Source organism: Piliocolobus tephrosceles, chromosome 2 (assembly GCF_002776525.5).
Source record: "Piliocolobus tephrosceles isolate RC106 chromosome 2, ASM277652v3, whole genome shotgun sequence".
NCBI classification, from domain to species: domain Eukaryota; kingdom Metazoa; phylum Chordata; class Mammalia; order Primates; family Cercopithecidae; genus Piliocolobus; species Piliocolobus tephrosceles.
The window spans coordinates 71,376,690-71,399,913 of NC_045435.1; the positions used below are offsets into that span (position 1 = coordinate 71,376,690).

General features: G+C 40.0%; 1 long non-coding RNA gene across 1 annotated transcript in view; it reads right to left on the bottom strand.

Annotated features, from left to right (window-relative positions):
- LOC111533696 overlaps positions 1-23,224 on the bottom strand; it is a 330,375-nt gene that overhangs the window by 13,000 nt on the left and 294,151 nt on the right. The gene's annotated exons all lie outside the window — the stretch shown is intronic.

Consider the following 23,224-nt stretch of genomic DNA (forward strand, 5'->3'; position numbering starts at 1 on the left):
GACATTGTGTATGTCCCCTGAGAGACAAAGTTGCCTCTGATTGAGAACCACAGCTCTAGATAATGGAGTTGGAAAGGCTGGTGCGTCATCATGGATGATAGGAAGTTCTGCATTATTGCAGTTCCTTCAGTGTGGTTTCTACTTGGAAAGAAGAGGTATGAGCTTTTGTTTACAGAGGGCCTTGAATTACTGTAATCATCAAATATTTATGTTACAAAAACTCCGCAAAATGCAAGTTTCTAAATAAATATCAAGAGTTTAGATGGCATTCAGTGAATGATTCAAAGAGGAGCACAGTATTTCTTTAATTAAAAGCAAGCAAGAATGATAACTAATTAAATGTCATGATGCAACAGGGAAATGTGGGAAAGAAAGAGCTCTGTAGGAAGCTGTACCAGAGAACTGGAATCTGAATTTGAGGACAGACACCTACATGGAAAGTTAAGGGCAACTTCCACTACTGCAGAGCCAAGTTCAAACAATACCAAAGAGTAAAACACTAGTAAAAATGCGTCCATAGAAGGGGACCTTTAGGGTCCTTTTAAAGGGAAGGAAACCATAGTAAATGTAATTGCCAACATATGTTGCTATTATTAAAAATAATAATAACTAGCAATGCATGAGTGCCTCCTCTGTGCCAGGGAGTTTGCTAAGCTCTTTACTGAACACTATCTCATTGAATTAAGCATGTGTGGAGGGCACTAGCAAAGAACACAAAATCCTTTTTTTTTTTTTTTCAATAAATTGGTAGTTTGCATTTCTTTTTCTTTTTTTTTAAATCATTTTATTTTATTTTTCATTCTTTTATTGTAAGTTCAGGGGATATATGTTCTTTTCTTTTTATTTATTTATTTATTATTATTATACTTTAAGTTTTAGGGTACATGTGCATAACGTGCAGGTTAGTGACATATGTATACTTGTGCCATGTTGGTGTGCTGCACCCATCAAATCGTCATTTACATCAGGTATAACTCCCAATGTAATCCCTCCCCCCTTCCTCCTCCCCGTGATAGGCCCCGGTGTGTGATGTTCCCCTTCCCGAGTCCAAGTGAGCTCATTAATCAGTTCCCACGTATGAGTGAGAACATGCAGTGTTTGGTTTTCTCTTCTTGTGATAGTTTGCCAAGAATGATGGTTTCCAGCTGCATCCATGTCCCTACAAAGGACACAAACTCATACTTTTTCATGGCTGCATAGTATTCCATGGTGTATATGTGCCACATTTTCTTAATCCAGTCTGTCACAGATGGACATTTAGGTTGATTCCATGTCTTTGCTATTGTGAATAGTGCCGCAATAAACATATGTGTGCATTTGTCTTTATAGCAGCATGATTTATAATCCTTTGGGTATATAACCAGTAATGGCATGGCTGGGTCATATGGTACATCTAGTTCTAGATCCTTGAGGAATCGCCATACTGTTTTCCATAATGGTTGAACTAGTTTACAATCCCACCAACAGTGTAAAAGTGTTCCTATTTCTCCACATCCTCTCCAGCACTTGTTGTTTCCTGTCTTTTGAATGATTGCCATTCTAACTGGTGTGAGATGGTATCTCATTGTGGTTTTGATTTGCATTTCTCTGATGGCGAGTGATGATGAGCATTTTTCCATGTGTCTGTTGGCTGTATGAATGTCTTCTTTTGAGAAATGTCTGTTCATATCCTTTGCCCACTTTTTGATGGGGTTGTTTTATTCTTGTAAATTTGTTTGAGTTCTTTGTAGATTCTGGATATTAGCTCTTTGTCAGATGAGTAGATTGCAAAAATTTTCTCCCATTCTGTATGTTGCCTGTTCACTCTGATGGTAGTTTCTTTTGCTGTGCAGAAGCTCTTTAGTTTAATTAGATCCCATTTGTCCATTTTGGCTTTTGTTGCCGTTGCTTTTGGTGTTTTAGACATGAAGTCCTTGCCCATGCCTATGTCCTGAATGGTACTACCTAGGTTTTCTTCTAGGGTTTTTATGGTATTAGGTCTAACATTTAAGTCTCTAATCCATCTTGAATTAATTTTCGTATGAGCAGTAAGGAAAGGATCCAGTTTCAGCTTTCTACTTATGGCTAGCCAATTTTCCCAGCACCATTTATTAAATAGGGAATCCTTTCCCCATTTCTTGTTTCTCTCAGGTTTGTCAAAGATCAGATGGCTGTAGATGTGTGGTATTATTTCTGAGGACTCTGTTCTGTTCCATTGGTCTATATCTCTGTTTTGGTACCAGTACCATGCTGTTTTGGTTACTGTAGCCTTGTAGTATAGTTTGAAGTCAGGTAGCGTGATGCCTCCAGCTTTGTTCTTTTGATTTAGGATTGTCTTGGCAATGTGGGCTCTTTTTTGGTTCCATATGAACTTTAAAGCAGTTTTTTCCAATTCTGTGAAGAAAGTCATTGGTAGCTTAATGGGGATGGCATTGAATCTATAAATAACCTTGGGGAGTATGGCCATTTTCATGATACTGATTCTTCCTATCCATGAGCATGGTATGTTCTTCCATTTGTTTGTGTCCTCTCTTATTTCACTGAGTAGTGGTTTGTAGTTCTCCTTGAAGAGGTCCTTTACATCCCTTGTAAGTTGGATTCCTAGGTATTTTATTCTCTTTGAAGCAATTGTGAATGGAAGTTCATTCATGATTTGGCTCTCTGTTTGTCTGTTACTGGTGTATAAGAATGCTTGTGATTTTTGCACATTAATTTTGTATCCTGAGACTTTGCTGAAGTTGCTTATCAGCTTAAGGAGACTTTGGGCTGAGACAATGGGGTTTTCTAAATATACAATCATGTCATCTGCAAACAGGGACAATTTGACGACTTCTTTTCCTAACTCAATACACTTTATTTCTTTCTCTTGCCCGATTGCCCTAGCCAGAACTTCCAACACTATGTTGAACAGGAGTGGTGAGAGAGGGCATCCTTGTCTTGTGCCAGTTTTCAAAGGGAATTTTTCCAGTTATTTCCCATTCAGTATGATGTTGGCTGTGGGTTTGTCATAAATAGCTCTTACTATTTTGAGGTACGTTCCATAACACCGAATTTATTGAGCATTTTTAGCATGAAGGGCTGTTGAATTTTGTCAAAGGCCTTTTCTACATCTATTGAGATAATCATGTGGTTCTTGTCTTTGGTTCTTTTTATATGCTGGATTACGTTTATTGATTTGCAAATGTTGAACCAGCCTTGCATCCCAGGGAAGAAGCCCACTTGATCATGGTGGATAAGCTTTTCCATGTGCTGCTGGATCTGGTTTGCCAGTATTTTATTGAGGATTTTTGCATCAATGTTCGTCAGGGATATTGGTCTAAAATTATGTTTTCTTGTTGTGTCTCTGCCAGGCTTTGGTATCAGGATGATGTTGGCTTCATAAAATGAGTTAGGGAGGATTCCCTCTTTTTCTATTGATTGGAATAGTTTCAGAAGGAATGGTACCAGCTCCTCCTTGTACCTCTGGTAGAATTCAGCTGTGAATCCATCTGGTCCTGGACTTTTTTTGGTTGGTAGGCTATTAATTATTGCCTCAATTTCAGAGCCTGCTATTGGTCTATTCAGGGATTCAACTTCTTCCTGGTTTAGTCTTAGAAGAGTGTAAGTGTCCAGGAAATTATCCATTTCTTCTAGATTTTCTAGTGTATTTGCATAGAGGTGTTTATAGTATTCTCTGATGGTAGTTTGTATTTCTGTGGGGTCGGTGGTGATATCCCCTTTATCATTTTTATTGTATCTATTTGATTCTTCTCTCTTTTCTTCTTTATTAGTCTTGCTAGTGGTCTGTCAATTTTGTTGATCTTTTCAAAAAACCAACTCCTGGATTCATTGATTTTTTGGAGGGTTTTTTGTGTCTCTATCTCCTTCAGTTCTGCTCTGATCTTAGTTATTTCTTGCCTTCTGCTAGCTTTTGAATGTGTTTGCTCTTGCCTCTCTAGTTCTTTTAATTGTGATGTTAGAGTGTCCATTTTAGATATTTCCTGCTTTCTCTTATGGGCATTTAGTGCTATAAATTTCCCTCTATGCACTGCTTTAAATGTGCCCCAGAGATTCTGGTATGTTGTATCTTTGTTCTCATTGGTTTCAAAAAACATCTTTATTTCTGCTTTCATTTCGTTATGTACCCAGTAGTCATTCAGGAGCAGGTTGTTCAGTTTCCATGTAGTTGAGTGGTTTTGATTGAGTTTCTTAGTCCTGAGTTCTAGTTTGATTGCACTGTGGTCTGAGAGACAGTTTGTTATAATTTCTGTTCTTGTACATTTCTGTTCTTGTAATTTTGCTGACCACAAAATTATGTGGTCAATTTTGGAGTAAGTGTGATGTGGTGCTGAGAAGAATGTATATTCTGTTGATTTGGGGTGGAGAGTTCTGTAGATGTCTATTAGGTCTGCTTGCTGCAGAGATGAGTTCAATTCCTGGATATCCTTGTTAACTTTCTGTCTCATCAATCTGTCTAATGTTGACAGTGGGGTGTTGAAGTCTCCCATTATTACTGTATGGGAGTCTAAGTCTTTTTGTAAGTCTCTAAGGACTTGCTTTATGAATCTGGTTGCTCCTGTATTGGGTGCATATATATTTAGGATAGTTAGCTCTTCCTGTTGAATTGATCCCTTTACCATTATGTAATTGCCTTCTTTGTCTCTTTTGATCTTTGATGGTTTAAAGTCTGAGACTAGGATTGCAACCCCTGCTTTTTTTGTTCTCCATTTGCTTGGTAGATCTTCCTCCATCCCTTTATTTTGAGCCTATGTGTGTCTTTGCATGTGAGATGGGTCTCCTGAAGACAGCAGACTGATGGGTCTTGACTCTTGATCCAGTTTGCCAGTCTGTGTCTTTTAATTGGAGCATTTATTCCATTTACACTTAAGGTTAATATTGTTATGTGTGAACTTGATCCTGCCATTATGATATTAACTGGTTATTTTGCTCGTTAGTTGATGCAGTTTCTTCCTAGCCTCGATGGTCTTTACATTTTGGCATGTTTTTGCAATGGCTGGTGCTGGTTGTTCCTTTCCATGTTTAGGGCTTCCTTCAGGGTCTCTTGTAAGGCAGGCCTGGTGGTGACAAAATCTCTAAGCATTTGCTTATCTGTAAAGGATTTTATTTCTCCTTCACTTATGAAACTTAGTTTGGCTGGATATGAAATTCTGGGTTTAAAATTCTTTTCTTTAAGAATGTTGAATATTGGCCCCCACTCTCTTCTGGCTTGTAGAGTTTCTGCTGAGAGATCTGCTGTTAGTCTGATGGGCTTCCCTTTGTGGGTAACCCGACCTTTCTCTCTGGCTGCCCTTAAGATTTTTTCCTTCATTTCAACTTTGGTGAATCTGGCAATTATGTGTCTTGGAGTTGCTCATCTGGAGGAGTATCTTTGTGGCGTTCTCTGTATTTCCTGAATTTGAATGTTGGCCTGCCCTACTAGGTTGGGGAAATTCTCCTGGATGATACACTGAAGAGTGTTTTCCAACTTGGTTCCATTTTCCCCCTCACTTTCAGGCACCCCAATCAGACGTAGATTTGGTCTTTTTACATAATCCCATACTTCTTGCAGGCTTTGTTCATTTCTTTTTCTTTTTTCTTTTGGTTTCTCTTCTCACTTCATTTCATTCATTTGATCCTCAATCGCTGATATTCTTTCTTCCAGTTGATCGAGTCGGTTACTGAAGCTTGTGCATTTGTCATGTATTTCTCGTGTCATGGTTTTCATCTATGTCATTTCGTTTATGACCTTCTCTGCATTAATTATTCTAGCTATCAATTCTTCCACTCTTTTTTCAAGATTTTTAGTTTGTTTGCGCTGGGTATGTAATTCTTCCTTTAGCTCTGAGAAGTTTGATGGACTGAAGCCTTCTTCTCTCATCTCGTCAAAGTCGTTCTCCATCCAGCTTTGATCCATTGCTGGCGATGAGCTGTGCTCCTTTGCAGGGGGAGATGCGCTCTTATTTTTTGAATTTCCAGCTTTTCTGCCCTGCTCTTTCCCCATCTTTGTGGTTTTATCTGCCTCTGGTCTTTGATGATGGTGATGTACTGATGGGGTTTTGGTGTAGGTATCCTTCCTGTTTGATAGTTTTCCTTCTAACAGTCAGGACCCTCAGCTGTAGGTCTGTTGGAGATTGCTTGAGGTCCACTCCAGACCCTGTTTGCCTGGGTATCAGCAGCAGAGGCTGCAGAAGATAGAATATTGCTTAACAGAGAGTGTACCTGTCTGATTCTTGCTTTGGAAGCTTCCTCTCAGGGGTGTATTCCACCGTGTGAGGTGTGGGGTGTCAGTCTTCCCCTAGTGGGGGATGTCTCCCAGTTAGGCTACTCAGGGGTCAGGGACCCACTTGAGCAGTCTGTCCCTTCTCAGATCTCAACCTCCGTGTTGGGAGATCCACTGCTCTCTTCAAAGCTGTCAGACAGTCTTTTGCATCTGCAGAGGTTTCTGCTGCTTTTGTTGTTGTTGCTGTTGTTTAGCTGTGCCCTGTCCCCAGAGGTGGAGTCTACAGAGACAGGCAGGCTTCCTTGAGCTGCTATGAGCTCCACCCAGTTTGAGCTTCCCAGGGCTTTGTTTACCTACTTAAGCCTCAGCAATGGTGGGCACCCCTCCCCCAGCCACACTGCTGCCTTGTGGTTAGATTGCAGACTGCTGTGCTAGCAATGAGGGAGGCTCCGTGGGCATGGGACCCTCCTGGCCAGGTTTGGGATATAATCTCTTGGTGTTCCCGTTTGCTTAAAGCGCCGTATTGGGGTGGGAGTTACCCAATTTTCCAGGTGTTGTGTGTCTCAGTTCCCCTGGCTAGGAAAAGGGATTCCCTTCCCCCTTGCGCTTCCTGGGTGAGGCGATGCCTCGCCCTGCTTCAGCTCTCACTGGTTGGGCTGCAGCAGCTGACCAGCACCGATTGTCCAACACTCCCTAGTGAGATAAACCCAGTACCTCAGTTGAAAATGCAGAAATCACTGGTCTTCTGTGTCGCTCGCGCTGAGAGTTGGAGACTGGAGCTGTTCCTATGCAGCCATCTTGCTCTGCCCCCGGTAGTTTGCATTTCTAAAAAAGCATTGAATGAGTCTCAGAGGAAAACTTGGAATGTTGCTGAATCGGTATTGTTTTATCTTATATTATGTAACGGGAAAGAGTAGGCAGCACCACAATTTTTTCATTATTCAAAAGCTCTGAAGCTTTGGCCCTAGTCACTAGGTCTCCACTGCCATTCCTTTTTCAAATAGTGGCCATGAGATAATTCCATGAGGAGGTACAAATGAAGGCATATAAGTTTAAGCGAGATTGGACACAGGTCTCCCTCCTACCCTGAACTTGCTCTGAACCACTTGACTGGAACATCTCCTGTCCATCCTGGGTGCACTGCCCATTGCAAATCTCCCTTGTTGTTTTGATATGAACTTTGTGTCTGATTCCGTATCATCACTCCCCGGGATATTTCTACCCAGGTTGAAAACACACATCCCACTTTCAGGCATCTGCTTCATGTTTCCTGGTTGGCCCAGTAATGTGTTTGTTTAGCTCACTTCTAGTTAGGCTATAGATTTTGCTGGTGGCCTTTTAAACACCACCTCAGAATGTTTGTTTTTTTAAGTTTTTGTCTTATCTCACTTCCTCTGAAAAGGCCTCACTTTTCACAGCTTGGCTGAAGCCTGAATAAGCAGCTCTTCTGTGAACCCTGCCTAGACATCTTGCCAAAATGTGAGGCTAAACTATTTGCAGTTTGAAAATCATAATAATTCTACATTGTAGTATTTCATCAAATGGCCAAGAGAGCAATCCAAGAACGTGGACAAGAGTACAGTAAACTGCCTTAGCAGTGGTCTGTCTCCCCCACATCTCTGTCCTACAAGTGCATAGTTGTGTGGAGTGCACTGATTCTCAAATACATGGGAAGCACCTGGGGAACTTGTTGAACTGCAAATTCCCAGTCCACATCCTCAGAGATTCAGACTCAAAACAGCTGCGGGGGGCGGCCTGGCACTCTTTTTAACAAACACTTCCCCATATCATTTTGATGAAGTGGTTTGTAGATGTGAACATGAAGAAAACCCCAGTAAAGTGGTTAAAATCAGATACTCGAATGTCTTAGATCTGGCTTTGATTCCTAGCTAGGCCACTGCCTAGTTGAGTAAAACTTCTGAGCTCCAGTTTCTCTCAAAAGTTGATAAAATGAAAACATTTGTGAGAATTCAATGGGCTTGACACAATGTGAATGTTTAATAAAAGGTAGCTTTTATTTTAAAATCATTGTTTTCTAAAGAAACACAAAGGAAAGGACCATAGCTACAAACTTATTAATAGTCTTCTAGGAGGGGAAATTGGTCTTTAATTTGTAAATCTAAAGGCAAAACTTGAACGAAAGCATGAAGGATAGAAAGCAAATGTCTAGCTCTGTTATTCCGATGATACACAGCACATACCTGGAGTGTGGTACCCTCTCCAGCCCCATCTCCACTCAGTATCCTTCTGGAGGTATCTTGATTTCCTTTCTTCAGGAAAGTGGCCCTCCTGACCTCTATGTTAAATACACAGCACCAGTTCCTTCTTCCTGATGCCTTCATTATGTGTTATTTTTAATTACTAGTTGATGGCTATCTTCCTGCTAGTCTGAGCTCCAGCAAAGGATGGGGTCTTGTTGCCTATACATAGCCTTATATCCAAGGTTCATAGTATGAGACTGATACATATATTTTGTGAGAACAAATAATCGTAAGAAATTTAAAAGAAAATTCAATTACGGAATGGAAAGTCTTGGGGGATACTGCCTTACCTGTCACAGCAGATCCATTCAAAGGGACCACTTGGATATCCTGCCAAGGAAATCAGTGAACTTAGTGACTCTTAAGTTTTTTTTTTTTTTCCCCAACTGGCCAAATAGTTTTCTGGAGCACCTGTAGGAAATCTTGGATAGTTTCTTGAAGGACAAAGTCCTAATGAAGAGAGCTCTGTTTTGCAATTTGCACAGAGCTAGACAAATTGCACAAGGAAACACCAGATGACAACATCAATTTTAATTAGTTCTCAGTGAAACACCTGAAGGTACTATTTAAATGATGTACTGCTGCAGCCCACAGGACCTCCAAATGGTGAAAGGGAGAATTAATGGGGTAGGGACAGAATGATTTTATTTATCAATCTAGTCCCAGCTCTGCTGTATTCACATGTTTTTTTCCTTATTCATATGGAGAAATTTTAACTTGACATTAATATCCCCACAAAGGAAAGGTGATTCGCCAGCTGAAAGAATTAAGCATTCTACCAGACCTAGTCTCAAAAGTTGGAGAAACTACAAAAATCACACATTATTTCAAGTCTGGAAAAGCTGAGCTAATATTTTTTTTCTCCATTGTCTTTCCCTTTCTGGTTCTGGCCCCAAACAGAAAGCTCCTTTTATAACCTTTTAAATGTGTTTCTTGGGGGAAAAGGATACTTTCCAAGTGGAAGTAGAAACAGAAAATAAATGCAAAATTCTATTTCTTTTGGCATGCAGACTTCATATGCATTCTGCTCAGATGGCTAGGTTCCCATTCCTGCAAAATAAAGGGCTACCTGGAAGCTTAGAAAAAGTGAGGTTAAGAGGCTACATGATTCTTAGCCCTATGTTCTTAATCAATTTAGTTCTTATTACAACTTAACTGGACTTCAACAGAACAATCCCTCTGATTGCATATTTATATTCCATTTTTCAAAGAAAATCAGCAAAGTAACAAGAAATCACAGTTATATGTAAAGCGAGTATACATGTCTAAAATATATCTTCATTTATTTGGCAAAGTCATGGTGATGCCATTTTAAAGAGAGTTCTGCACGTTCCTCTATTCATTTACTTGAGACTATTTGTTTTCTTTCTTCCGAGAAACGAAAAATACACTGAAAACGAAGACAAACTATTTCCTGGCAAAGTGCTAACTGCTCCAGCAACAGACTGCCTCTGAGCTCCGGGAAGTCATTTTGCAAAGGCTTTGGATTCAGGTGGATGAAAGCCCCTGAGTAGCCCATTAGTAGTTTCAGCTTTATCAGGCCGATGACTTGCCATAAGTAAAAGAAAAAAGCCAGTGTGGGGACAATCATCATCAGGTGGGAGAGGATAAAACCGTTCTATATCACACATTCAGTGAAGCATGGGTGCAGCAGTGAGAGATTACTGTAGCAATTTGCAAAGCATATTCCTCAGGTGATATTCTATGGTCGAAAAACTTTGGCCCAATAATTCTATGCTATTTCTACTTCTGGAAAGTCACAATATATTTTTGTCAGTTACGGGCCCTAGGAATTCCTGAAATGACATATACCTTTTAAAAAACTTGGTTTTCCCCAAATTCATCTGACTCCTCTTTATTTTATAGCACACCTATTAACAGTAACTGGCCTTCTATTGAAAAATAGTACCTTGACCTATAAGCCGCTCTCCAACTCCCACCCCCAGCCCTTCTTTTTTTTATTTTATTTTTTTTTTGTACTTTATTTAATGAGAGGATGACCTATGGTAGTTCTTTTATTTTATTTTTATTTTTTGAGACGGAGTTTCTCTCTGTCGCCCAGGCTGGAGTGCAGAGGCGCGATGGCTCACTGCAAGCTCCGCCTCCCGGGTTTACGCCATTCTCCTGCCTCAACCTCCCAAGTAATTGAGACTACAGGCGCCCGCCACATCACCTGGCTAGTTTTTTTTGTTTTTGTTTTTGTTTTTTTTTTTTTTGTATTTTTTTAGTAGAGACGGGGTTTCACCGTGTTCACCAGGATGGTCTCAATCTCCTGACCTCGTGATCCGCCCATCTCGGCCTCCCAAAGTGCTGGGATTACAGGCTTGAGCCACCGCACCCGGCCGACCTATGGTAGTTCTAATGCTTCCCAGGTCTTTATAAGTCATGACACACATGGAAAAGGATAATAAAAATCATAGTAGTTGCATGCTAATGGCTATTAACATCCTTTTTCCACTTAATGTTTTCTTACTTTCTTTACCTGCTATAGAAGTATTCTGTGAATTCCTCTATTTCACTAATTTATGAAGTGCCTGCCATCAGAACTGCTGGCCCGGAGGTGAGGCCATTACCTCTAGGGCTGAGGGGATCAGTAGCATAGGGGAAACCAGCGTGCCATGGCTTAGCAGTTGGGAAATTCCACCCTGAGGAGCTAACAGCTATGCAGCGGTTAAACCCATCTGGCTGTTGGGAATGTGTGTGCGCTGACTCTGGAGTCCTCCCCACTCTCCATCGTTTGGGGTCTTTAGGTACCTACTTTTTCCCAGTATGAGATCAGATCTGAGTGCTATGATTGGTGCCTTTTGTTTCACTGCCCACATTGCCCAAAACACTTTCCAGGGTTCTGATACTGTATCATTCAAATGACTACCCTCATTTCCTGGGTTAGGCACATTTCATTTTTCCTGTCTTGGTTTCTATAAGAGGCAGCAGAACAGATGGAGAAGAACTGGGGGATGATTTACCAGCTCTCCCTGCAACATGTGGAGGATTTTCACTTCCTTTCAATTAGGAGCAGGCTGTTCTCAGAGGGTCCCTTCACCTTCCCCCACCCCACTGCCCTACTTACTTCCAAAGCAGACAGCCAGAATTTGATTTCACTATCAGAGCTAGGCCTGCTGGGAAAGGAGAACCAAGTGGGTGGCCACTCGTAGGGAAAAGTTATATTCAAATGGGCTCATTGCAGCTGGTAGGATTCCAGGTGTTTTCCAAATACACATATTAACGAATACCACATTTCTTATTTCCATTTTGAGATATCTAGGCTCTCATTTCATTATTGTTTCCCAATAGAATATATTGTCTCCTTTTATTTCCTTCAAAAGTAATCCATATTCATTGCTCAAAATTAAAACTATACAAATGAGCAAAACAAAACAAAAATTGCTCATAAAGTCACCACCCAAATAGAATCATAGTTAACATTATAATGTGTTTCTCCCAATCGTTTTTCATGTATTAGCATTCAAAGTTTGTTTTAAAACATTGAAATATCTGTGCATAATGTATGATAAACATCATCTCCCACCTAAATATATATCTCAATTATCTTTAGAAGCCATGAAATATTCTACAATTTCTAGAGGCTGTGTAAAGTCTCTTCTGTGTGCAGTGATGTATTTGATTCATTCTTTTACATAATCCAGAGTAGTGATTCAAAGTTTGGAGTTTCCCCCTATAATAAACATAGTTATAATTAATACTTTATAATGAAATATTTGTGTACACATCCTTGATTTTGTACTATTTTTGTTTCATTTATTATAAAATACAACAAACACACAGGAAAAGTACATATACATACATTTTGTAGTTAGTTGAAATAATTATAAAAATAAATACCAATATAATTACCAACCACAGCTGGCAAAAGATCATGGCCGGCAGTCCATGAGCTTCTGTCCATCAAAACTCCCTCCTGTTCTTCTGGAGGGACTATCATTGTGATTTCCTTGTTTCCTTTTTAATTTTACCACTTACAAATGCATCCCCCACAATGCTCATTTTTTAACTTTTATGGATATGGATTCATATTCTTGTGTCTGGCTTCTTTGATTCAATATATGTTTGTTAAACATATCTATGTAGCTTGTTCATTTTCATTATTACATAGTATACCACTGTATGAATATGCCATAGTTTTTCCATTCTATGCAGGATGGGTATCCCAGATTTGCACAATCACAGGCTACAATAATCCTAAGGCATGTGTGTACCCATTTTTTTAAAGTATACCCCCGAGATTGAAATCACTGAGGATAGGTTGTCTTCAGCTTGAGTAGATAACAAAAAAGTAAAATTTACACCAGCTGTGTATGAGGGTTCCCAATATTTTGCATTCTCTCAACATTTGGTATTTTCAATTGAAAGTGATTTGTCAACTGAGAAGCAAGAGTATTTAATTTTTGTTTTCATATACATATTCCAGATTCATAATGAGGTTGAGCACCTTTTCATGTACAGCATGTATTGGTCATTTGAGTTTCTTCTTTTATAAAGGAAGATACTGGAGTCTGTTGCAGACATTTTTCTATTGTGTTGTCCCCTTGTGACTTAGAAGAGTTCTTCGTATCTTCTCAAAAGGAGCCCTTTGTTTTACAGGTTTCAGATACCTTCTCCCAATCGATGGCTCATCTTTTCAATCTTTTAATAGTATCTTTCTGGTGAGCAGTTTTTAAAAAATGTAGTAAAATCTGTAAACTTTTCCTTAGAGTCAACACTTTTTGTGTTTTAGGACATTCTTTACTACTTTTCACTCATGAAAATGTTTCTCTATATTACTTTCTAAGTTCTATATCCTCTCCTATTATCCTCTTCTATTCTAAACAAGTTGGATTATTTTGTATGTTGTGTGAAACAGGTGTAATTTTTTTCTCATCTTTTGAAAAATAAAATAGGTGAAAATCTTTTTTTACATTGTGTAAAATAGATGTGTGATTTTTTCTCTTTTAAAAAGTACATGAATACTCAATTTTCCTGGCAATATTTATTAAAGTCTGTCCTTTCCCTACAAAACTGCCATGTAACCGCTGCCATACAGCAAATGGCTATAACACAGGTCTGTTTCTGAACTGGCAATGTTCCACTGCCATTTTGGCCTATCTCTGACCGCAGTTAATTCTAACTTAATAGTCACTCTTGATACCTGGTAGGAGATGTCCCCTCATGGTGTTCTTGTCTCTTATTTATCCTTTGAAACTCCATATATGTTTTAGAATCAGCTTATTGGGTGCAAAAAAATTGGGGAGTTTCATTGTGATTTCTTCAGAGGACAATTTATATATTTATGATATTGAGACTCCCAATCTATGATCATTTATCTAAGTGTTCTTTAATACCTATTAATAACATTTTATAATTTTACTCAAGTCTTGCAACTCTTTTGTTAGACTTATTCTTACATATTTTTGATACTATTATGAATGCTGTCGTTTTAATTGTTTATTTTCTGGTTTCTAGTATATAGTACTACAACTAATTTTTGTGTATTGATTTTCTATCCAGATTTTATATCTTAATCAAAATAATGTATCTGAGGTTTCTTTGGGATTTCATACATATAAAATAATATTTTAATATGACAATTCTGGTTTTTCCTTTCTAATCTTTATGCTTTTTATTTTCTTTGCCTCACTGCACTGACTGGAAACTGCAGTATAATTCTGATAAAAAAAGTGGTAATAGTGGGCATTTTTGTCTTTATCTCAAAATGGGGATTGCTATCAAGTGTAATGGGTGTTGTGAATTTTTTGTAGATTCCTTTTATCAGATTAAGGAAATTAACTCTCTGATCCCAAGTTTTGCTTCAGAATTTTTTTAAATCATGAATAAATGTAGATTTTTTTCCAAATGGGTTATCTGTTCTCTGTAAGCTTAAAGATAACCTATTACATTTTTTCTTTTAATATGTTATCATTGTCCATTATTTTACAACAAACTATGCAAGTAGCGAGTGGATTGAAATAACTACCATTTTTATTATCTTTCACAAATCTGTGGTTTAGAGGGGTCAGCAAGATGGTTTTTTTGCTTTTGTTTGGGTGCTCTCTTGCCATTGCAGTGAGACAATGTCTGGGGCTGCAAACATCTGGAAGTTTAATTTGGATGTGGGACTGTCCAAGATGGCCCATTACATGTCTTGTGCCTAGGTAGGGATGGCTAGAAGTCTCAGGATAGCTGGTATAATGAAATGAGTGAGGTTGACCTTTCCTTGTAGTCTCAGGCCTCATTCTCTCTATGTGGTCTCTATAAGGTCTTCCCAGTTGGATAGGTGAACTTCTTACATGGTGGCTAAGGGATCCCAAAGTGCAAAAGTAAGACTACCAAGCCTTCTTGAGGCATGTTTCTGGAATAGGCACAGCTTCTCTTCTGCCATGTTCAATTGGTTACAGAAGTCACAGGTCAGCCCATATTCAGTGAGGGAGGAACTTCTAGGGATGTGATGCCAAAGGTCACCTTTAGAGACTATTACAATATATTAATGTGGTGAATTGTAACAATTAGATTTTCTAATGTCTATTAACCTTACATACTTGGGACAAACCCAACTTGGTCATCACAAAGAATTATCTTTAAGTCTAATATATTACTTGCTTAGCTTGGCTCATTTTGCTTTTTTTCTCATAATACATTTCAAGAAAAATAGTGGATCATCTTTGTCCTAAAAACAATCCAGTATAATACTTGATATAGTCTGGCTCTGTGTCCCCACCCAACTCTCATCTTGAATTGTGATCTGAATTGCAATCCCCATGTGTTGGGGGAGGGACTTTGTGGGAGTTGATTAGATCTTGGGGGTGGTTCCCACCTGCTGTTCTCATGATAGTGAATTCTCAGGAGATCTGATAATTTTACAAAGGATTTTCCCCCACTTCACTCTGCACTACTATCTCCTGCTGCCATGTGAAGAGGGACATGTTTGCTTCCCCTTCTGCCATGATTGTAAATTTCATGAGGCCTCCCCAGCCATGCAGAACTGTTAGTCAATTAAGCCTCATTCCACCATAAATTGCCCAGTTTCAGGCAGTTCTTCACAGCAGCGTGAAAAGGGACTAATACAATACTCTTATATGATGAAAGTAGTTGAAACAGCAAGTTCTCTCCTCTCCAAATATATGTCCTGAGACTAAACTTCCTTGATTTCTCCATGGAAGGGATAGGACACTGGGCCAATCTCATTGCTCCCACACCAGCAGGCATCAGAACCTTAGAAGCTATGATTTCACTCAGTGACTCACTGTCACATAGGCACATCCTGTTTCCTGTTGGTGCCACCTTTTACACAAAAGCACTCAGCACATCCTGCGTTGGCAATGAGATGGGTCTCCCTGCCTGCCCCTTCTTCTATGTGACCTCATGATGATTGCATTGGAAGGATTATGACAGCAACTTCCTACAGTCCCATGGTGCCCAACAAATTGAGAGTGACTCAGTGCCTCAGACAAGGAGGTAAATGTTTCTTTTCAATGATTATAATCGTCAGTCTTTCCTGTCCCCTCCTCCCCACAGTTGCTGATACTATATTCCATTATGTTTATAAAAATATTAAGGGACATTAGTATAAGGTGATTAGGATAATATTTAGTTACTATTGTAATAGATTCTGTTTGAAATACTGTAACTTAAGATGTGCCAGACATTGCACCGTAGGCTTTATACATTGTGGGGGACAAAACATGGCCAGAAATTTATCAACATTTGTATTGAGAGATGAGTCTCTGACCTTTCCCCTTGTAGCCAGTTGAGCACTGTAACAGCAGTGAGCAGAAGGATATGGAGGAAGTGATGCTGTGACTGTTTCCAGGGCTTAATAGACTAGCAGCTTCTACTTCCTGTCTCTTGGAATACTCATTCAGAGAAAAGCCAGCTGCCACGTGAGAAGTCAGCAACCTTGAACCCACCATGCTTTGAGGAAGCCCAAGGTAGACACAAGAGAATAGAGAAAACTAACTAGACACCATCAACTATTCTAGCCATCCCAGCCCAGGCACCAGACATATGAGTGAAGAAGCCATCAGATGATCCAGTCTTAAATGCCAACTGCCTGCAACCATGTAAAGAGGCTCTAAAGGAGAACTATCTAGCTGAGCCTATCAACTGCCAGAACCATACAAGATAGTATCAATTGTTTTAAGCCACTAAATGTTGGGGTAATTTTTATGCCTCAGTAGAGAACAGGAATATTTGTTATTTCATTTTCATTAAATCTCTGTGAGATAGGGGCTATCATTATGCTTATTTTACAGATGAGGAAACAGAGACTAAGTGATTCCCTCCAGTCCAATTGAATTATAATAGAGCTGAGATTTGAACTCCAGCCTAAGCGATTCCAAGGCCTGCAGGTGCTTAGCAGGCATGGCGCAGTAATTTTGATCCTTCTTTTAATAGATATAAAAGCAGTATTGGTTTGTGCTCATAGGATATTTGCAGCCTGCTAAAATAAAAATGACAATAATAACAGCAAAGGAGGGAATATTTGGTGAATTTGATTGATTTTACAAAGATAAACTATGTTTCTATTCTAAGACTGAACGTAGTGAGGGAGACTTTTGTGAAAATTTAGAAAGTGTGAGGAAGGCGATAAGGGAGAGCTCATATACCATGCTAGTTTGTCTCCTAAGCCCCATGTGCCTTTTCTTATAAATCAAAGTGCTCCCATCAGTCAATGGGGATTTTAATACTTAAGGTAATATCAACAATCTGGATCTTTCTTTAGACCAAGAATTTTAGGGCTACCTTTAGTGACTACCATTGTTTGGTAGCTGTAGATTTAGAGTGTCGCTGAATTCAATTAAGAAAGAAGATGCAAGAGGCCCAGGAAAAGATTACTTCAGGTTTAATAACAACTAATAAGTGGGTCTCAATTGGGATGCACATGATAATCAAGTGGGGAGCTCTGAAAAGTCATGATGCCTTGACCACACCCCAACAAATTGCACGGGAATATCTGGGAGTGGGACCCAGGCATCAATATTTATTTCAAGGTCCCTAGATGATTCTAATGTGCTGCTGAGGTTGAGGGCCAATGTCAAGTGGACTAGATTTGGGAGAACTGAAAATGCAGTCCTGTAAGACGCATGCTCACCAGCCCTCCTCCTTCCTATCTTAGTCTCCTCTCTCTTGGATCCAGAAGTTGATTCATTTGTTCATGTGACAGTTATGTAGTGAACATCCACTACTTGCTAATTTGGAGTCATATTGATACCAACATAGAAGATGATAGGAGGAGAAACCAGCCATTTTATGGATAAAGATAAGTTGAGTTTTGGTCTTGTGTTTGAGGTGCTGTGGGACCTCTTGGTAGAGAGATTCAGAGAGTACAGATGTCTAAAGCTTAGAGTGAATGAAGTGGACTGCAGTTTAGGGTGAATGAAAATCCTAAGCATGAATATGGTTGGTTTTGGATGCCAGTGGATATATCCCACTCCTGTGAGGAGTAGCTCAATATGGGTAGCGGTCCCACCGCTAGGCAGTGTGAAAAGAAAATCACGTCTATGGGGAAGATGGGTGATGTGGGTGCCATACAACTTGAAAAAACTCCTCTTCCAGACAGTTCTCTTATGTGTCCCCAAGAACAGTACCAACTCTGCTCCTTCCCCTCCAAAACCTCAAGTGAAATGTAACTGAAAACCATTGCATTACAATATAGGTCATGATTCATGTGACTGGTATGGTCTTTCAGTAGATATTTTCCCACTGTTAAAGTTATTTGAGACTATCATTTCCACTATCTTTTTTATGGTCTGTAAAGACTTATGCAATCTGATTCTCAGCTACCACAGGATGTCATTTCCTTCTGTGCTTTACTCCTCACTCATTCGCTTTGCTCCAGCCACCCTGACCTTTCTATCTGTCCTTTGACTATACAAGGCTCATTCCTATTTGGGGACATTTGCACTTATTACTCTTACTGTTTAAGATTTTGCTCCCCCAGATCTTCCTGTAGCTCTTCCTGTCTTAGAATTTGGGTGTCAACTCCAAACCCAGATATCACCTTCTTAGAGAGGCTATGTCTGCATACTATACTGACACCCTGTTGTGCCTGCCTTATAGCTAAATTTTTTTTTTTTTTTTTTAAGTAGAGACGGGGTTTCACCACATTAACCAGGATGGTCTCAATCTCCTGACCTTGTGATCCGCACACCTCAGCCTCCCAAAGTGCTAGGATTACAGGCATGAGCCACCGCACCCAGCCTATAGCTATACTTTTTTATACCTAAAACCTTTTTAAAAATTATCATTTTGTTTGTAGTACTGTTAGTTCCACAAGGACAAGACTTCTGAGTTTCTAATTCCTAGTCCCAAATTGGGATGTAGCAGATGACTATTAAGTAACTGTTGAGTGAATGAATGTATGAGTGAGTGAATGAATAAATGGTCCCCTGACGCAGGAGAGAGGGGACCAAGACAGGAAGGTGGAGGACTGGTGAGCATGTGTCTTACAGGACTCAATTTCCAGTGCTTCCAAATCTAGTCTACTGGGCAATGGCTCTCAATCTCATTTACACATTGGAATCATCTAGAGACCTTGAAATAAAATGCTGATACCTGGATCCTACTTCCAAGATTCCAGTGGGTCTCTTGCACTTTCTCACTTAGGTTAATTCCGAGCCTTTAAATCTAGATGCACCAAGCAATACTAATCACTGAAGATATCCCCAAAACACTTGGTCTAAAAAGAAAGATCCAGACTACTGCTTTTTACCTTAAATATCAAAGTTCCAATGACTGGTGGGAACTTTTTGGTTTATAAGAAAAGATATATGGAACTTTTGTTAGGGGACAAACTAGGAATGGTAAATGAGGCAAATTCAGAATTTTCCACATTAGCGTCTGCCTTGGTCATTGAACATTAAAATAGAATAGGGAGAGTAACTTAACAGTCCTCCTGGGAACAGGAGTGGATTTTGACATTTTGAAGGTCACATCTCTGTCCCCAAGGGAAGCACAGAGGAAAAGGGAATCAGGTTCATTCCCTAAGCCCATCTCTTGGCTTATATGGGAAAGGTACCAATGGCATTGATGGAGCCTGTGGAACACCATGCTGATTGAGAAAAATGTTAAAGCAGCAAAACTCTCTTTTCAAAGGGAATCAAACTGTAATCCCAATTTCTAAAACTGATCAAAGTGGAACAGTTCTGTTTGAAGTAGAGTTTGTAGCCTGGAGGCCAGCTCAGTCCAGGCTGCCTCACACAATCCCTATCCCCAGGTGGCCCTGCAAGACTGAAGCCTAAGGCTCTGCCAAATGTAATTTGAAAAACACTGTTCCAGACCATGCTTTCAAGAGCAGCAGTTGCACATTTCTCCTGGTTCAAAAAGCCTCCCATCAGAAAAGCTAAACTAATGACTAAAAGATAACGGGTAGTATGATTTCTTTGGTATCAATGTTGATCATGGTATTGAAATTGACCAGGTTGGGACCTTTCTAAGGAATTTCAGTGCACATGAGCATCATTCCCATAGAGTGTCCTCAGCAGCCCTGGGCACATACACTACCGGCTTAGCATCCATACAGAAAGAAAGTAAATTGCAGATTCTGATTCGGTGGATCTGGGCCAGGGACCCCACCTCTGCATTTCTGATAAGGTCCCTTGTGCTGTCATTGCTTTGAATACTAGGGTTTCAAACCAGAATTGGTGCATCGGAATCTCTTGCAAGACTTACTAAAAATGCCGATTTTGGGCCCCATCCCAGAGTTTCTGGATCCAGCTCTCTGGTTATGGGTCTGGAGGTTTTTGTTTTTAACAGGCTCCCAGGTTTTTCTGATATTCACTGTTTGACAACTATACTCTAGTATGTATTGACCTACATAACTTACTCTCGAAGAACCCAGGAAGAGAATCTGAGACTCAACAAATTGCATTGCTGGAGGGGGGTTTGGAGATCATCTAGCTTACCCTGGCTGATTAGAAAATGGAGGTCCCAAAGGGCAAACAATTCTGCCAAGTGTCTGTCACCAACTGGCTTTACAGCAAGCAGATACCAGAATGAAAGCATCTGACTTTCTAATTCTCGGTTTCCCCTAGAATACAATTGGCCTGTGTTTGTCATTGCTTCTCTATCTGTGCTGCTTATGAGGTCAGACACCTTGTTTTCTGCTGTATTCCCAAAGCCCAGCACAGTGCCAGGCACAGGGAAGGCACTAAGTAAATATTATGTTATGTACTCCTGCTATGCTTGGGCCTAATCAGTTACTTCCAAAATTTCTTATTAAAAGTTATCTTACTAGAAGTTATAAAAATAAAAATTCTACAGCTCAGGAAAAGCAGGGAAATTTTTTTTAATGTGAAAAATGTATGTTCCTAAGTAAAAATAGCAAATTTCTTTTAAGAGTCTGAACATATAGTAGGAAACATTAAGAACATGGTGTATGAGAGGAAAAGGGGATGACTCTAGAATATAGCTCTGGCTCCAATATTTGTTAGTGTGTAAATTTTGCTCAGCTACTCTGAGTCTTGGTTTCCTTAGGTGTAAATTGGAGACATCAGTAGATTCTATGTCATGGGGTTTTATGAATATTTAACTGGTAAATGTAAAATGTTTAACATGGTGCCTGGTACACCGTAAGTGCTTAATCCAGCAATTGTCCTGTTGATTACAAAAGCAAGATAATGGCCAGGCATGGTGGCTCACGCCTGTAATCTCAGCACTTTGGGAGGCTGAGGCGGGTTGATCGCCTGAGGTCAGGAGTTCAAGAACAACCTGGCCAACATGGTGAAACGCTGTCTCTACTAAAAACACAAAAATTAGCCAGGTGTAGTGGTGGCACCTGTAACACCAGCTTCTTGGGAGGCTCAGGCTGGAGAATCACTTGAACCCAGGAGGCAAAGGTTGCAGTGAGCCAAGATCATGCCACTTTACTCCAGCCTGGGCAACTGAGCGAGACTCCATCTCCAAAATAATAATAATAATAATAATAATAATAATAATAATAATAATAATAATAATAATAATAATTCCATCAGTTATACCAGAAGCTAAAGTATTATGCTCCCCTTGCCAACTGCCTACCCATAAGAACTGAAGATAGATCATCTCTGAAGTGGTCATGCACAATATATAGACCATAGGATGGCAGTGAGCAAATGTGGCTTTGCGCTGCTTCTTACAAGTACGTTTCTAAGGCATAGCAAGGCACAGCGTGTCACCTCTACAGGGTCAAGTGATTACTGAGATTCTGAGGAACCAAGTTACTAAGTTGAGTGACTCCTAAATAGCCAAGATGGCAGGAGGGCTGAATTGTACACCTGGGACTCTTTGCAGGGTCCAAACATTGGCTAGCTAGCTTAGAGGTGGGGCAAGGGCTCCTTGAGCAATGTGTTTCACTCTGTAGCCAGAGAGTATCAGCAAGATATTTTTAGCCCCATTACTAAATGGAGAAATGTGAGTTTGAAATGCATGCCTCAGGAGTTCACTCGGGTAATGAGACTGTGATTATGACTCTCAGGATGTGTGTTTCCTTCACATGTCCCGGATTTTCAGAATAGTTCTGATTTTCAAACATTCTGTTCCATCATTCTATTAGTAAAACTCTGTTCAAGCAGATACCCTGATTCTATAGGGAAATGGTTGGGAAAATATGGTCACTGTAGACCAAGACAGAGATCCCATTAAAGACTCGGTTGAGGAAAAATTGTCACATCCTATAAATAGGTATGTCTTCCCCTTTACCTCAGTGATGAGTCAGATTATGTTTCACTTGCAAGTGACAGAAACTAACCTCAACTGAGTTTGGCAAAAAGGGAATTTACCAGCCTTGTGACTGAAAAGTCCAGGGGATGCATGGCTGGCTGGATGCAGACTCCTGAACATTGATCCAACTGACCTGCCTCTTTTCACCTCTTCACTCCTTCCTCTGCATTTGTTTCATTCTCCAGCAGATTCCTTTTGGGATGTCCCCAGCAGCCCTGGGGTCATATCCTGCCAGCTTAGCTTCCACAGAGAACGAAAGTGACTTTCTAAATTATTTCAGCAAAAGCTCCAAAAATTCCCTCTGACTGGACCTGGGTCATTTGTCCCTTCCACCCCCACCAGTCGAGGGAACGGTTTCTGCAACACCTTAAACACATAACCTAGAAGATTCCCCAAAGGACACTGAAGTTTCGCTATCAAAACAGGGACAGCATGAACACTGGTTAGGCAAATGTAATAAATGTTCTTACATCCTTTTCCCCTGAGTTGGGATTCTGCTTCCCACTATTTCTTTATGCTTAGTTGCTCTAGAATAAAGGTCCTCCACACACCATTGTCATCTACCTGCAAGAGATCTACCTCTTGCCCACAAATGATGTTCATTTGACCTCCCTTAAATTTTCCTGTCTGTGCCACCGGAAACTCAGTGAGGGCTTGGTTCTGCCTGTTGACTGTCTCCCCTCGTGTAAGATGTTCTTTTGCACCGGCTTCCTTTCGCCTCCCCAGTCTCCATAAAAGTTTGTTACTAAACCCCTACAATCCTCTTCTAACTGTGGAAGGAAGGAAGATGCCCGTAGCTGCAGCCATCTGGGAAGAGATGCTTTTAGGATTTCATAGGGGAAGAAAGAGATACAATTTTGCTACCATATGCAGTATCTCTGGCAAACTCCAGAATGGGCCTACTGTTCCTCTTAGCTCACCAGAGCAAGTGCTCCCCAAATGATTTGCCCGGATCCAACCTGCAAATTGTATTGAAAGAGCTAATTAGATCTGAGCTGGCAAATGAGAACTCTGCTACCTTTGTGTGGAACAATTTGCTTTATTACATGAGAGGTAATGTGTGTATGTTATACACGTAGCACGTTAAGATTCA